At 46.4% G+C, this 14,687-nt stretch overlaps 2 non-coding genes across 2 annotated transcripts; one reads left to right on the top strand and one right to left on the bottom strand.

Moving 5' to 3' along the window:
• Positions 1-11,560: 11,560 nt before the first annotated feature.
• Positions 11,561-11,642, bottom strand: Trnas-aga. Its single transcript has one exon. It is a non-coding gene; the product is annotated as a tRNA-Ser (tRNA).
• Positions 11,643-12,762: 1,120 nt separating this feature from the next.
• On the top strand, positions 12,763-12,844 carry Trnas-aga. Its single transcript has one exon. It is a non-coding gene; the product is annotated as a tRNA-Ser (tRNA).
• Positions 12,845-14,687: the final 1,843 nt, after the last annotated feature.

Below are 14,687 nucleotides of genomic sequence, written 5' to 3'. Positions count from 1 at the left end.
GAGAGAGAGAGAAGGGGGGGGGGGGAAGAAGAGAGAGAAAGAGCATTTACCTGCCGCGAAGTAATACAGACTAGTGGTACCTTTGCGTCGCTACACGCCCGCGTTCCCCCGCGGCTGAAATTTAATAAGTGCGCATCAACGCGCCGAAACGAGTTTCTTTTTCAGCTTTCCCTAAGTGTCGGAACGAATTGCATTTTGGGCAATTACGCCGGCCGCGCTCGCAATTTCCAATGAAAATTCCATAAATCGTATTTAATCTTTCCGCGAGAAAGACACCGCTGGAAAGAAACGGGGGACATAATTTCGAGGGAAATCCCTTAGCTTTCCCTATGCGAAATCTATGATTTCTGCGGATTAGTTTTCGGGGGGTCGGCGGGAAAGCGGCGGCGACGGCAGGTGGACGCGAGTGCGTGTGTGTAACATGTAATTTAAATGCCCAACGCGCTCGCTCACAACGTGCATTCTGGAAGAGGAGCGAGTCAAATGTTGCACAGCGCGAGATTTACGGAGTTTCGCGCGGTGTAACTTAGTTCGGCACGGAGGAGAATTTCCACTGGGAGAGGGGCTCCAGTTACCGAATTAGTTACGATAGTTGTGCGCCGCGGCGTGGCTGGGCTCGTGCACGGACGGGAAATGGATTCCGGGGCGAAATCTTCGGCCGACTAACACAACGACGGCGACGGCGACGGCGTTCTTCTGCGCGCGTCGCGTGCAAATTAGCGCGAGCTCCCGCGACGTTAACGCGAGCGACAATGTAATGATAATCGGGCGCGACACACCGCCGAACTGAACGATCGAGAAACCCTGGGAGACCATGAAACGCGGCAGTAAGGAAGCCGCTGAGATAGAGGGAGAAAGAGAGAAACGTAGAACGAGAACTCGCAGTCGGAGCGGCCAACAGATAAGGGAGCCGCGGGCCCGTCAGATAAGCTAACAAATGTCCCCAATGAATAATAATAAGTAGCCCGGCCCAATTTTTGTGTTGCATTCACATCGGGAGACGCGCGTAATTTATACACGGTCGTCTAACCCCGCCGCACCACCTCCCCCGCGCAGATCCCGTTGCCATGCTGCCTTTCTCCACCAGCTTTCAGATAAGATCACGTTACGCCTGTCTTTTCTGGCCTGCGTTCTTTGCTCGGGCCCTACGGGGAAGGACAAGAAGGGAAAGGGGCTAACTCGACGAGATGTTGGAACTAGTGCCGTCAATGTCGACTACCCAGCTACTCGTCGTTTAATTTCAGATATTATTTGGTTGTCAATTTTTTTCATGTTAACAAACAATAAACGTATTGCTATCTTGCAACTTACACAATTGGAGGCACTCTCCACATTTTCTCCAATATAAATGACATATATTATCATAACATATAGATTGCTCTGTTTATATTATATCAATATATTAGCTCGAGGATATTACAACGACGCGAAATTATTCTCCTCGATCTGCCCGGCGATCACCCATTCGACACACATTCGCTCGAACACGAGGAAGAGAATGGAGACGCGAGAACGAAATATCGATAAATATTTGTCCTCGCGCTGCGTGACGTCATTCGCGTGACGAGACGCCGTCGGTATCTCAAATTAAGAGGCACGAATTAAAAGGCAGGCAACTTCACTCCTTTCACTCCTACCCGGAGAGGAGGCAGCTTTATTTTGTCGGGAATACACCTTCTGCACATGAATAACTTGCGGCCAAGTTAATTTAATGAATGTTAATTTAATAAATACGAGATAATTTGACATTTCCCGGTTGTTGATTTCTTCTAACAATAACTAAACTAACGGATGCGTTGCATACCAATCGTAACTTGGGTATTCGGCTTATATCGATAGCGCTAGTTGGAGCAACCGGTACAGTTTCGCGAAGCAGTTGCTTCAATAATTTGTGCCTCCGAATTTGCCTGCTCCTTTGAGTGTATGCCCCTTTGTTACTTCCAAATTAGTTTGTCCCATCAAGTTGCCTGCCTTTTAATTCGTGCCTTTTAATTTGAGATACCGACGGTGTCTCGTCACGCGAATGACGTCACGCGCGTCAGCACGAGTACAAATATTTATCGATATTTCGTTCTCGCGTCTCCATTCTCTTCCTCGTGTTCGAGCGAATGCGTGTCGAATGCGTGATCGCCGGGCAGATCGAGGAGAGTAATTTCGCGTCGTTGTAATACCCGCGCCGATTGGCACAGCGGTTTAATTAATTTACTGGAAAGGACGGATGCGACTCGATGGCAACGTTTGTAACCTTGTTACACGAATATCCCGTCTTGTGTGCCGAGGATTAAATTGTCGTATCGATTTTGCGTTGGCATTTTCAGGGTTCGGCGCTGTGCTGCGCGGTTGCCGCTCCTCGCAAATTGCTACAAATAATGAAATGAGTATGCGTTTCACTTCGCAGGCGTATCAATAAATTAATATCGGACGCAGGCGCGGTGAGAAAAAAACTTTATGAAATTTTTAGCGAGCGATAGATGGTCGCCAAACGACGCGACGTCTCAATTCTCTTCACTTCGATCTCTCTCTCTCTCTCCTCCCCCTCCCTTTTTTCCTTTCTCCCCTCGTCCGAATAAGATCGAACCAATGCGAGGTGAAGTACGACTCTTTCGCGAGAACGACTCACTCCCCGGGATGATCGAGGGAACTTCACTCGACTTCCCTCGGTCAGGAATTTCGGCGAGTGCGATGGAATAGAGGCACTTGCCGGGAGTAACCGTGCTGCAACACCGGAGGGAGCCCCGGAAAACTTCGTAAATTAACCGCGGACTTTTACCCTCAGTATTTTCACTCGGCGGACCCGGCAGATTTTATTTCACTTCAAAGAGCCAGCCGAGTCGGTACTGGAATTTCTGAGATTACGAAGACGCACGCCAATTACGACTAATTAACGACGCACACGGGTAAGCTGATATCTCCGCAACTTTAATGCACCAGCAGTGGCATCTGCATCACGCTCTGATTAACCTAAACATGCTTTTCAGCGCCGGTGTTTAAGTTTTTTTTTGCGAATTCTCGCCATGTCGGCCGTTCGATCGATCTTCTCGCGCAATGAGATCTCGCTTTCTCGAGGAAAAGTTGCACACCGCGAGCGACAAGTTTAATTATCCCAAAGCCCAGGAAACGATGTTTACATCGTGACTGCGATAATTCGAGAGACAGTTATTTCAAAGAAAGAGAGAGAGAGAGAGAGGGGAGGGGAGAAGGAGGAGGAAGCGAGCGTTTACGCGCATCTGCCGGCTTGATGAAAACCGCGCGAGATCGTAATTACGTGTGAATCCAGACGAGGTACGGAACTATCTTTCAGTAGATGCGAGATAACGGTCGTTTACGCGTTTCGTGAAAGCTCGTAGGAAACTATAAGCCGAGACAAGTTTAATTAAGAAGCGTTTGTGTGGCTGCGATTACGATCGTATTACTATCAATTTAACGGACGCCCAATCAAGCTAATGATACGCGCGCTTCTCACACCGATACCGATTCCTGATAGCGGTGGCGTGCAGCTTTAATACGCGCGTGCGCGCGCTGCAAAGCACGCCGCATTTGCTTCATTTATTTATTTATCGCGATAAAATTAAACGCGTCGCTCTCTGTTCTCGGTAAAATAACGTTTGTCGATCGGCTGTAGATCATATTTAATCGTTGCAAAACACACGCGTTTGCAAAATTCAACAAAATAATTTCAAACTTGGTGCCGCGGTGGTGAATTGCGCGCGCCGATTATTTGTGATTCGGCGTGCGATCGTCGCGATAAACGTCGTGTCGATGTAAAATTTTCTAAATATCGCCATGTTGTCGGCGCAATCGTTGCCGCGACAGTTCTCCCGTTTGACTCTCTTTTAAACGATGGACGGGGAGAGAGAGTGAGAGAGAGAGAAAGAGGGAGGGAGGAGAGAGTGAGGGAGAGAAAGAGGGAGGGAGAAGAGAGAGAATGAGTCTCTCGACGGAAAGTTTATATCGTCGGCCAATTCCAACACGCAATTTAATTCGCGTATGCGATGCAATTTGTCGGACCTTAACGAGAACGTATCTTTGTTTTCCAAAAAAAGGGAGCGAGATGGAGGGTGCCCGCGGAATATCAATGGGCACGATCGAAGCGTATACGCGGCGAGTTTAATCACGTAGCGTTTCGAGCGCGCGAATCAGCGGGGAACAAGCGAAAAGTACGAACACGACCCCCCTGGGAATCGACTCGCCGAGAAGCATACCCGCTGTAAACGTTCAAAAAAAAAAGTGCCAGCCAGCCAGCCAGCCAGCCAGCCAGCCAGCCGACCAACCAACCAACCAACCGGCCAACCAGTCAACCAACCGGCTTCCTCGTGTAACGCGTGCAACGGACAAGATATCCATCTAGCACAGCTATCATCAACGGAACTCCATTTAATCCAATAATATAAAAAAGAATCTGACGCGAGAGAAATCTCCCCCGACGTAGAACTGGAGAATTAGAATCGCCGCGCGTATCACCGGAAATTAAATACATCGCCCGAATTGGAATAAAATCTATTTATCGTATTCTTTTCTTTTTAGGAGCGGGGGAGGGTAAAATTAGGAATTAGAATTGTTTTAGAATTGGATTGGGGATTAGAAAATAAGATTAGTTGTATTCTTTTACTCGGAAAATCGGTTTCTGTCGCGAGATACAGAGAACACTAAACGAGAATTTCAATAAAACATATGGCATGTGACAAGTGATATATTCAAAGAGAGAAAGAGAGAGAATACAGAGAGTGGTAAAAATTACAAGAAAATTTGTGTGATCTTGTCGGACCATTTAAACCGTAATTTTACTATTAAAAAAATTATATATTTGTATAAAAATATTATATTTGACTTTATACTGATAAAGAATTATTATAATTACTTAAATGCTCTTTTTATAACATATACCAAGTAAATCATGAAATTTACTATTTTTATGATAATTTATACTACAATTCAATTTCAGTATAATATTGCTTTACGAAAATATAAAAATAATTAAAATTGCAAAATAATTTTAATATGATTTTTATTACGATATCTTCTCCGTGTACATCAACAGAGCGCAAATCTCATCAGGAACCTGAGCTCGCTTACGGTGGAATGTTGCGTGAAAATTTCAAGCGGCGATTACGCGCATGACGGATAATTATTAGAATTTTCCTGAATGCAGCAATAGCCTCCGGACCTTTCGTGCTCGGTCGAGGAGAAGAGAGGGCCCGCCACATATCGCGTCGGATTACGAGACGGCAGCGCCCGGCGAGAGACACCCGTTAAGGGACACGCTCGTATCCTTGTAGCGAGCGGGGATGCGCAGAGCGCGAGGATTTACGAGCAATAAAGTAGCAATAACGAGAGCTACATTGGAGTCGCGAGACGCGGAGGCGAGCGTGGAGCAGGCAGCAAGCAGGCAGGCAGGCAGCCAGGTAGGCAGGTATCGCATTGTGTCCTGTGCAACAGAGTGTGCACAGCGCGAGAGAGTCCCGGTGTCGTCCTCCTCGCGAATCCCCCGCGAGCTCTTCGGAGAGCACAACGGTGCTTTATGTCCCGAACGCGCGCGCGTTTATGTCCTTTTTGCGTGACGGAATCGCGAGGGATCTCTCCTGCCGTTCACCGCGAAATCGTCCGCGCGTTTCCGCTCCTGCGATTAATAAGCCTCTGACGGAGTTTGACGGCTCGCGTGGGTCGCGAACGTATCGGTGCACGCTTGGTGGTGTCGGTTAACACACTTGGACGGCCGCACTTATCGCGGCAGATTTTTCACATGATATACAGCGACGATTAATATATCGCGAGAGCTCGCTTAGACGGTACCCAAAGAGGCGAACATGTCCTCCATGTGTGTAAATTCATAGGACTATCTTTGTGTAGCTCGAGAGGGAAGATGCTAAAGAACGAAAATATTTATTAATATTTTGTGTTCGGTGAACACAAGAGTCCCATACCATTTTGCGATATTCGCAATAAATCTCGAGATATTAAGTAGTGGCGTCGTCTACTGTTGTATATTTATTCTGTTGTATATTTATACAACTACTGAGAGAAATTATCTGATAAAAAATCAACAAACGGATATTTCCGATCAAATTCCGATCAATTTTTATATCTAATTACATTTTATCGGATATTTCCGATCATAATGGCGTTTCATCAAATAAACCGATCATAACCGATATTTCTCAACGAGATGTTTATGGTCGGATACAAAAATTATCGGTATTTTAATCGGAAATATTCGTTCGTTAATTTTTTATCGGACAACTTTTTCAGAATATATTATGTCAAACTAAACAAAAAAGTTCTCTACAATTTGGCAAATGACCACATAAATTTTCAGATATTAAAGAAAATTTATGCGCATATTATCGTGCACAATCATGTGTAAAAATTTTCTTTCATTAATAACTAAAAATCAACGTGCTTATTTGCAAAATGATGACGGGCTTTTTTGTTCAATTTCACCTAATGTACAAGTATACGACAGCACACGTTCCACGTGACAGCGGCTGTCAGAGTGCTAAGAGAGAAGCCGAGAAACCGGCTGAAACACATCGTGTCGAGTTAATGAAGAGGATCGCCTTTGATATTCGCGAGCACGTCTCGGATTGCGGAAGAGTTTCGAGATATTCGAACCAAGACGTCGAATAAACTACATATATTGCCCGCGAGTTGTCGAGCGCGCATACCTCGCATGCGGCTCGTATGCCAGCTATTTTTAGCCGGCATACGCGCCGTAATGGGCGAACATTCAATTTGACTTTCGGGAAACGTATCGGAGACGACGGTGTCGACAGCAGCATTGGGTCAAGGCATTCCGGGACGTCGCCGGGCGCAAACTCCGTTCGCGACAACTTGTATAGGAGTTTATGGCGCATCGTAAAACGCTCCCGAGACTGCGGAGTCTCTTTCGCGTCCTCAATAAAGGCGGCTGTGGCTAATACAATGGTTTTTGACCAGAAACCATCTCCGTGGGTGCTGCGGCACGCCGCTCATCGGTTTCCTTTACGGCCGCGGGATCGCGTCGATTCGCCTCGGGCAACATTCCGCGATCCGTTAATCCGCATTCCCTGCAATATTAAATGCCGCTTCGAGAGCCTCGCGAACGAGCGAACAGCCACGTTTACAAGCGTGATTATCTTTCGAACGTGATTTCGCGACTCGAACTCATGAATCTAAATCCACGACTCGTTACGTGTGGATTCGACTTGGTGAGAACCAAGCTCGTTCTGCGGTATCGTATTCATCGAGGTTTGCGCAATGGACAAATAAGTCCCGATGCCACTCTGATATCGCCCCGCTGATACCATTAACTCTTGGCCGCAGAACGCGAACTTGTTGAGCAGGTTCGCCGAGACAAAAATCAATAAGCGTGTCGCCCAATGGCTATTTTTCAATCAAGGCCATTTCTGCCGGAGCCTGGCCCGTTGTGTAAATCCGATCAACGACAAACTGATGTCGAAATGTCGTAGGAGTAACGCTGTTTGTATTAGGTGCACGTTACACGGAAACAAAAGGAACGAGTTCTCTTGCATTCAGCGTACAAAACAGACATGTTTCGGGAAACCTGCGCCCGTTACTTTCTAAAGGATCGTCTACAGTTCGGTCGCAGTTACGTTTTATAGTTGCGGCACTAGTCTACGAGTCAATCGTGTGTCTATTTCCTTCGTGTAAACTCGTGAAAGATAAGGAGTTTTATCAAACTCGTCAATTATTTGCGCGAAGAAAACGTGATCGATTCGCAGACTAGTGCTGCGACTTTAACTGCGACCGCGTTGTGGATGATCTTTTAACTGCAAATCGAACGCCGCTATCTTACCGCGAATCTTAGCCCGGTTCCCTTCTTATCACCACGAATTCTTTCCCATCGCGAATGATTCAGTTCTCTTCTTGACGTCTCCCTTTCCCAGTGAGTGTACGTGTTTTATCCGCCGGAAATCGAAACAACATCCGCCGACACGTATGACCCGAGAAGAGGGGGAATCGCGCCAACTTGCGTCCGCTTCGCAGACTCTGTCCGTCGAGAGCGCATTCGTCGGCTAAAAGTCGCGGATCTATAATCTTGAGAGGGTCGAAACGCGCGAGGTGGCGAGCGCACTCAGGCGAGCGCGCGAGCTCGTCCTGTATTTAAGAGAGAGACTTCCCCATAAAGGACAAAAGTTGCCCCGTATCGCAGTGTGAGCGAGCCACCCCCGCCGGCGGCCCCGCCGCCGGAACGGTTTAACGTCTCGGTCGTCCGGAGCCGGTAATGGCCCCGGTCGGAATAGTTTCAGAAAAATGGCCGTGGCGGCTGAACTTACAGTTAAATAAACGCCGGTGTGTCCGTGCGCCGGCACGGCCTGGATAAAACGATTTACTGGCGCCCCGCGAACGGATAACGCCCGCCATTTGTACGTAATTCCAGCGGGCGCTCTCGTGTTATCCGCCCCGCGAAATTGTTATGGCGAAACGAGTTTCCGCGCCCGCCATGTCGCAGGTATCCGGGTTACCTGGCCGACGTGGGCTCAAGTCATTGCCCCCTTCTACATCCCCCCCTCCCGCTCTTCCCCTCCGCGCTGAATTGCGGCCCTTCGAAGCTCGGAATTAAGGCTTCAGCTGCGCGGTCTATTGCTAAGCGCCGTCGTCGCGACTCGAGAATCGCGGTAAATCGCGCTCGCGATCTCGCGATGGCGCGTTATTGTTCCCGTGACGCTTCCATCCCGAATTTTTGTATCGCGTGGGCCGACAGATCGCGACAGATGTCTCGCAGAAACAGCGTAGAGAGATGGTAGTTCGCGTAGTGACGCCACCATTTTATACACCTTGCTTTCTCAACGTGTAATTCCTAATGATTAATTCATCATCGATTGTGATCGACGATACGGCGGGCACGAGTCGACAGAGGCTCCCGTACGCGCTACGATTATGTCGCGGCGATTATTCTGCGCGACGTCGTCGCTACGAACGTGCTCGAATCTAAGGGTAGCGTTACATCTTAATTACGTTCACGTCGTCGGGTACGGATCCAGGAATTCGAGCCCGTGTCTGGGCGCAGGGAGAGCCCGTAGGTGAAAGCCGGGGAAGAATGTCCGCGGATTAAGTGGAACGAACGTGACTTAAATCCATTGTAACCCCTTGGAACGCCGGTATCGTTTGTAACCGTCACGGTTGTATCTACAACGGGCGAGAGAACGGGAGAAAGAAAGAAGCGAGAGACGGAAATGTGGAGGGTGCGGATGAGAGTAAAGTAAGGAACGGGGAGGAGGAGAGCGAGAAGAAGGACGAGAGCAAGGAGAGAGAGCGAGGGAGAAAGAGAAATTCTCTTAATCTCGCCTCTACGTGCGCTTGACAAACGAGGAATGCGAATGACACTGGCATTGTACTCTCCCTCGTATTATCCGTGCGATCGCGCGGATCTCGCATTCTACTTGGCGGGCGTCTTTTGTAGCACCTCTCATTTGCGTGTTGCGGCGATGAAGATATCGGCTTAACACCTAGATGCACTCGAATTGCTCGAGAGTCGGGGGACTCGCGCCACGGACACGGACTAACCATTGTTGAAACGATATTCCGCGCAGGCCTACTAATGGTTCCCGCAAACTTGATATCCAACGAGTCGTTATTTCCTACCAGCACTCGCGCACCACGGCTCGAGAAACTTTTCCTCTCGACTCCCTCAACGCCGGGATTTTCTCGTCACGAGAGACGAGGGATTTGATAGTTAAAAATTCGAGTCCCGGACAATCCCGGTCGGCGAAGACGGCAGGTTGTGAGTTCGATTGCGCGTGATGAGCGACGGTTTGATAATGAATCAGAGCTTCGCGGTTGGGATACGCGTAGTAATAAGGCACGTGCATGTTTCTTCGGGAGGAAATTTTTAATTAAACTAACTATCTGGGATATACATAAAAATTGAAGAAAAGTTTCCATTACTGTTCTTCTCTTTACATTCTTCTCGTTTCATATCAAATAAAAACATGTCAGATATCGAATATTTTATGGTATTATTAATTCAATCCCGGAGGTTACCTCATTGACTAATTTTTCTCCTACCCGAAGATAAACAATAACCTAATCTTTATTTGCAAGAAAGACAACAATGGGTCTACCAAAAATGCAAAAGTTTCAGCTTTTCAACAAATTTTATTCTCACTATAATTCTCTACTCGCCTCTAGAGAGGCGAGTATATTAATCACCCTTTTCTCCCCCCTCTATGCGCACATATTGCTTCGATACTATCACGGAGTCAATGCTTCGGTATGCAACGTGGAGATGGTAAACTCGCATTCCAATCGCGCAACGCCTTGACGCAACGCCTTGACGGAACGCGGCCTCGGCTCGACTATGAACTGACCAGCCATGCCAGTTGCTCGACCACGTGCTGCATCAGCTGTTCGTCCGAGTGCATGGCGCCCGATCGCGAGGAGCATGCGCATTGTACAGCGCGCGAGCGTGCTTCTGTTTAAAGCCCCATCTATATAAGACGCAGAACGCAGGTCGCAAATGGTCACCTCTGATGCTTCTGATTGGCTATCGCGTCAAGCTTGCGACCTGCGATCTACGTCCTGCGTCTTATGTAGATGGGGCTTTAAGCTGGTGGCACATAGAAAAACTTAAGCAGTAAGACGTAAGCAGTAAGCGAATCAGCCAATCACAGTCGTTGATTCTTGGACCGTAAGAAGAATCAACGACTGTGATTTGTCAATTTGCTTACTGCTTACGTCTTACTGCTTAAGTTTTTCTGTGTGCCACGGCTTTTAGAGAGCCGTGACGCTCTGCAGCCGTGCTCCACTACCACGCTGACTCGTTCGGCTGTGGCGTTCTAATATATTCACTGACAGAAAATAATATATTCTAATATATTCCCCGTCACTAATATATTCACTTGCCATTTTTGTTCTAATATATTCTAAAAATCTATAGTATACATGAACTATAGATTTTCAGTGCTGGCAGTCAATCTCGGAATACAGTAGATCGTTGATTATGCGGCCGCTTGACCACGTGCTGCGTCGCTGATCGTTTAAACGCGCGTATGCGCAGTATATAACGCTGTTAAGCTAACACAGGAAATTTAAAGAGCGATTTGCGAGTGAATCGACACGAATATGCGGAAATGTAAAAGCTTCTGGACATGCGATGCCATGAAACAAATTATTCTGAGCGAGAAAAATGACTAAAGAAAGAAGAAAAACTCATGATTGTCTAATGATGCAATTGTCGAATGATGAATATAATACACGCTTGATTGTATAAAGGACGTATAGCTTACGAAATAAGAGAAGACCATTATCTTGAAAACGTTCCATCAGCGAAGCAATGTCTATCGAAATGTCTTTTTTTGTGAATTCTGTCTTAGCCAGCAGAGTTTTTAACTTCTAAAACTATAATTTTAAAACGTCCTGTATATATGTAATAATTACTTCAAAGCAAAAATATCGCAAACGCGGAATAGCTTGAGTTTTGTGTTTGTGGTTTTGTTCGCATGAGTTGTCCTTTTTAACAAACAACGCGTTTCCTTTGCTCGCGTCTCACATTCACATTGTACGGCATTGTTGGTTTGTTCTTATTATCCTCAATCGCGCGAGGATAATGACAACAATCCGTCGCAGCCGGTAGAATTCGAACCTACGCTCCCAGAGGGAATCTGATTTCTAATCAGACGCCTTAACCACTCGGCTACGGTTGCTCTGGTGGTCGCTTTCTCTCTCTCTCCTTCCGTCGCCTTCGAGGATAAAGTCTTCGATTTCACTTGGACGAAGTTAACGACGAACGTTTACGCAAATATCCCTACAACTGCCGTTCTATTATGGCCAGAAATGCCATGGTATTACAAAATCGGAGTGGTAAGCAGCTTCTTGTCCGCCGTTGCTCGAGCTATTACGAGTCCTCGTCTGCGCGCCTTTAAATAATTACTCCATTTTCACATTAGCTCATAGTAGTCGGCGATATTGTGCGCCTCGCAGCTCAAAAGAATTGAATGGTGGCGGGATAATTTTGTACCTCCAATTCCCTAAACTGTCAAGCGTCACGACGCGCACGAAGTCACGCTAAATATAATAACCCGCTACGTCCCACATAATATTCACGACGTTGCCGAGGACGAAAATGATTTGAGAACGAGAGATTTGCCTGCAAATTGATGTGGACGCGCGAGGTCATTACCGGGCGACAGAGTTGAAAATTGGATTCTCATAATGAGACCTCGTGGCTTTTCCTCGCGTAGAACTAAAGCGACACCAGACCCCGGAGTCGGATGTACCTCATCGCGTTATCGCTATGTCAATAACATTTTTCTACTGATGCTTTCATGAAGAGGACATCCCTTTGGAGATCTCGGCGGTTTGATGCGGCTCGCTGCGCTCGAGAAGACATCGTCTCGTTTTTATACGAAGTCCTCCCTCGCGCGACTTTCCCGTCCATATCGTCTCACTAAACATCCGTGAAAGTTCTCCCACCAACCAGCGCGATTCCAAGTGGAGCCAATTAATTAAGCCGAGGACGAACGATTGTATTTTCCAAACGTTCTACCAACGACTCGTGTCTGCGCGAGCAAAAACTTCGAAATATAAAATATCGAAATTATAATTCGACCAAGCGGTTAGTATCTCATTAATTAACGATTGATATCTTATCCACGTCTCGATAGTCAGTATCTCGTTAATTACAAACTAATATCCTAGGAATTAAAAGTGAATATCTCATGTCAATCTACACTCGTATGAAGAAGTCATGCGGTGGTTTTGCCAGACCGCAGTTGCTGCAGTTTAAACCACAGCATTCATACGGAAAGAGAGAACTACCAACGAGCAGTCGTGGCCGAGTGGTTAAGGCGTCTGACTAGAAATCAGATTCCCTCTGGGAGCGTAGGTTCGAGTCCTACCGACTGCGACAGGTTGTTCCGCTTTTTTTTCTTTTTGCGAATGAGGATAACCGACGTGTAAGAAAAAAGCAATGGCAAGTATTATTTCTTACGCAAGATTACACACGAATGCGCTACTGCGAATGGCATTTTTATTTTAACGATCAATGAGGTGCCCGTGACTTTAAATTTGTGAAAATTTCTGTCAACAATTTTGCAAATGTATTTATGTAAAACAAACAAAGTTTGATATTGTGAGACTGTGCGTTCTATCGCGAAATATGTCGATGCAGATTCGCATTCATAACGAATGCGCGTTTAAAAATTGCAATAATAGTGCGCGTGATTTCGTCACACGTTGTCCCGTGAAATGAAACACGTCGAACGCCGGGCGCGTAAAGCGTAAAAATAATTGTAAGTTTATTCATCCCCCTTTTGTCGCGCGCGCTGTTTGTAGGAATCAATTATTGCGCGTCACGGACGGCGATTAAAACGGTCGTTGTAACGAGCATACGTCTCAATTAATTTTTGCTGGTATTGACATTGCTACAGGTGTCACGAACTAAACGTCGACGGCACCAATTTGACAAGTTTCAGCCGACATAAAAATCGGCCCCGATAAATCACGCAGAACACACTCGCGAACAAACTGAAGCGATCGGTCTTGCGACGAGAGGGTGAAAAAAATTCGGCGCTAACGGCAACACTGCATCTAATTACTGCCGTAATTACTCGTGGTCTGAAAGGTTTGGGCACCGATTTTTTGTAGATTTCATATACCATATATGCCATCCTTCTGTTCTCGTAATAAGTGGCGGCGCTGGCATGTCAAGCAGTAGTTGTCTCTCTCCTGAAGTTGGGACGTGTTTCGAAATCTACAAAAAATCGGTGCACAAATCTTTCAGACCACGACTGTACAATTAGCACAACGTGCAAACGTTAACTCGATCTTCTACTAATAAAAAATATTGAAAAACACATTAGCTTAATTTTGCGAAATATTTGAGACAGAATTTTATTATCTTCTCACCGGTAGCATAGACAAACAATTCATTTTAGATTTTAATTTGAAATTTAATTAATAATAATTAAATATAATTAATGCATAATTACTTGCCATTCAAAGTGCCTCATAAGTGGATGAATGAGACATTCGTCAATGAGAACAAAGGGGTAAGCGACCTTCAGAAAATTATCCAATCGCTCAACAAGCATTTCATCAAATGTTGAGTGCAAAAATCTTACGGTCGATTGATCTATAGGAATTTCGAATATTCGAGATCTCATTCTCACGCTCAAGGCAACGGTAGTTTTCACTCATCACCGTGGCCGGCTCGACCTTCCGTGTTAGGTAAGACGAGGAAGAATAGCTACCGCAGGAATGATCCTGCGAAGCGTGCTCTTACCGACACGTTGACGAGCTGACCGTACACATAGTGGCTCGTGAAAATCTTACGAGTGAAGAGTCAGTCCCTTGCAGCTGACCCTCCGCGGGAATGCGAAGACGGAACTGACCAGCTCGCACCTATGAATAAGACTCAAGGCCGGTTGTCTATTCACAGCATCCTAGAACGGGGACAACGCTCTAAAGTACGGACGTCACACGCGTGGCTCAAGCATCACGTATGGGAGAGCTAAGATTGGAACGACCGCTTCTGTGCAAACAGACCTGAGTACATATATATTCAAAAATATCTTACAGCGCCGAGATGAACGGTGCAACTTACCATATACCGCGACGACGATAGGCGGAACTACGCGCGAGTACAAGAACGTTAATCCCCCGTCAGTTTCGTTCGCGTCATGAGACTATATGTATTTTGATTTTAATGCACTCGACAACCTCACAAGATTATTCAGAGAGATTTCAGA

The sequence above is a fragment of the Odontomachus brunneus genome, unplaced genomic scaffold (genome assembly GCF_010583005.1).
Source record: "Odontomachus brunneus isolate Ranch 3 - 2012 unplaced genomic scaffold, Obru_v1 Obru_scaffold_059, whole genome shotgun sequence".
Taxonomy (NCBI): domain Eukaryota; kingdom Metazoa; phylum Arthropoda; class Insecta; order Hymenoptera; family Formicidae; genus Odontomachus; species Odontomachus brunneus.
The sequence above is the reverse complement of the archived record's forward strand: the minus strand, read 5'-3'. Positions and strand labels throughout refer to the sequence as shown.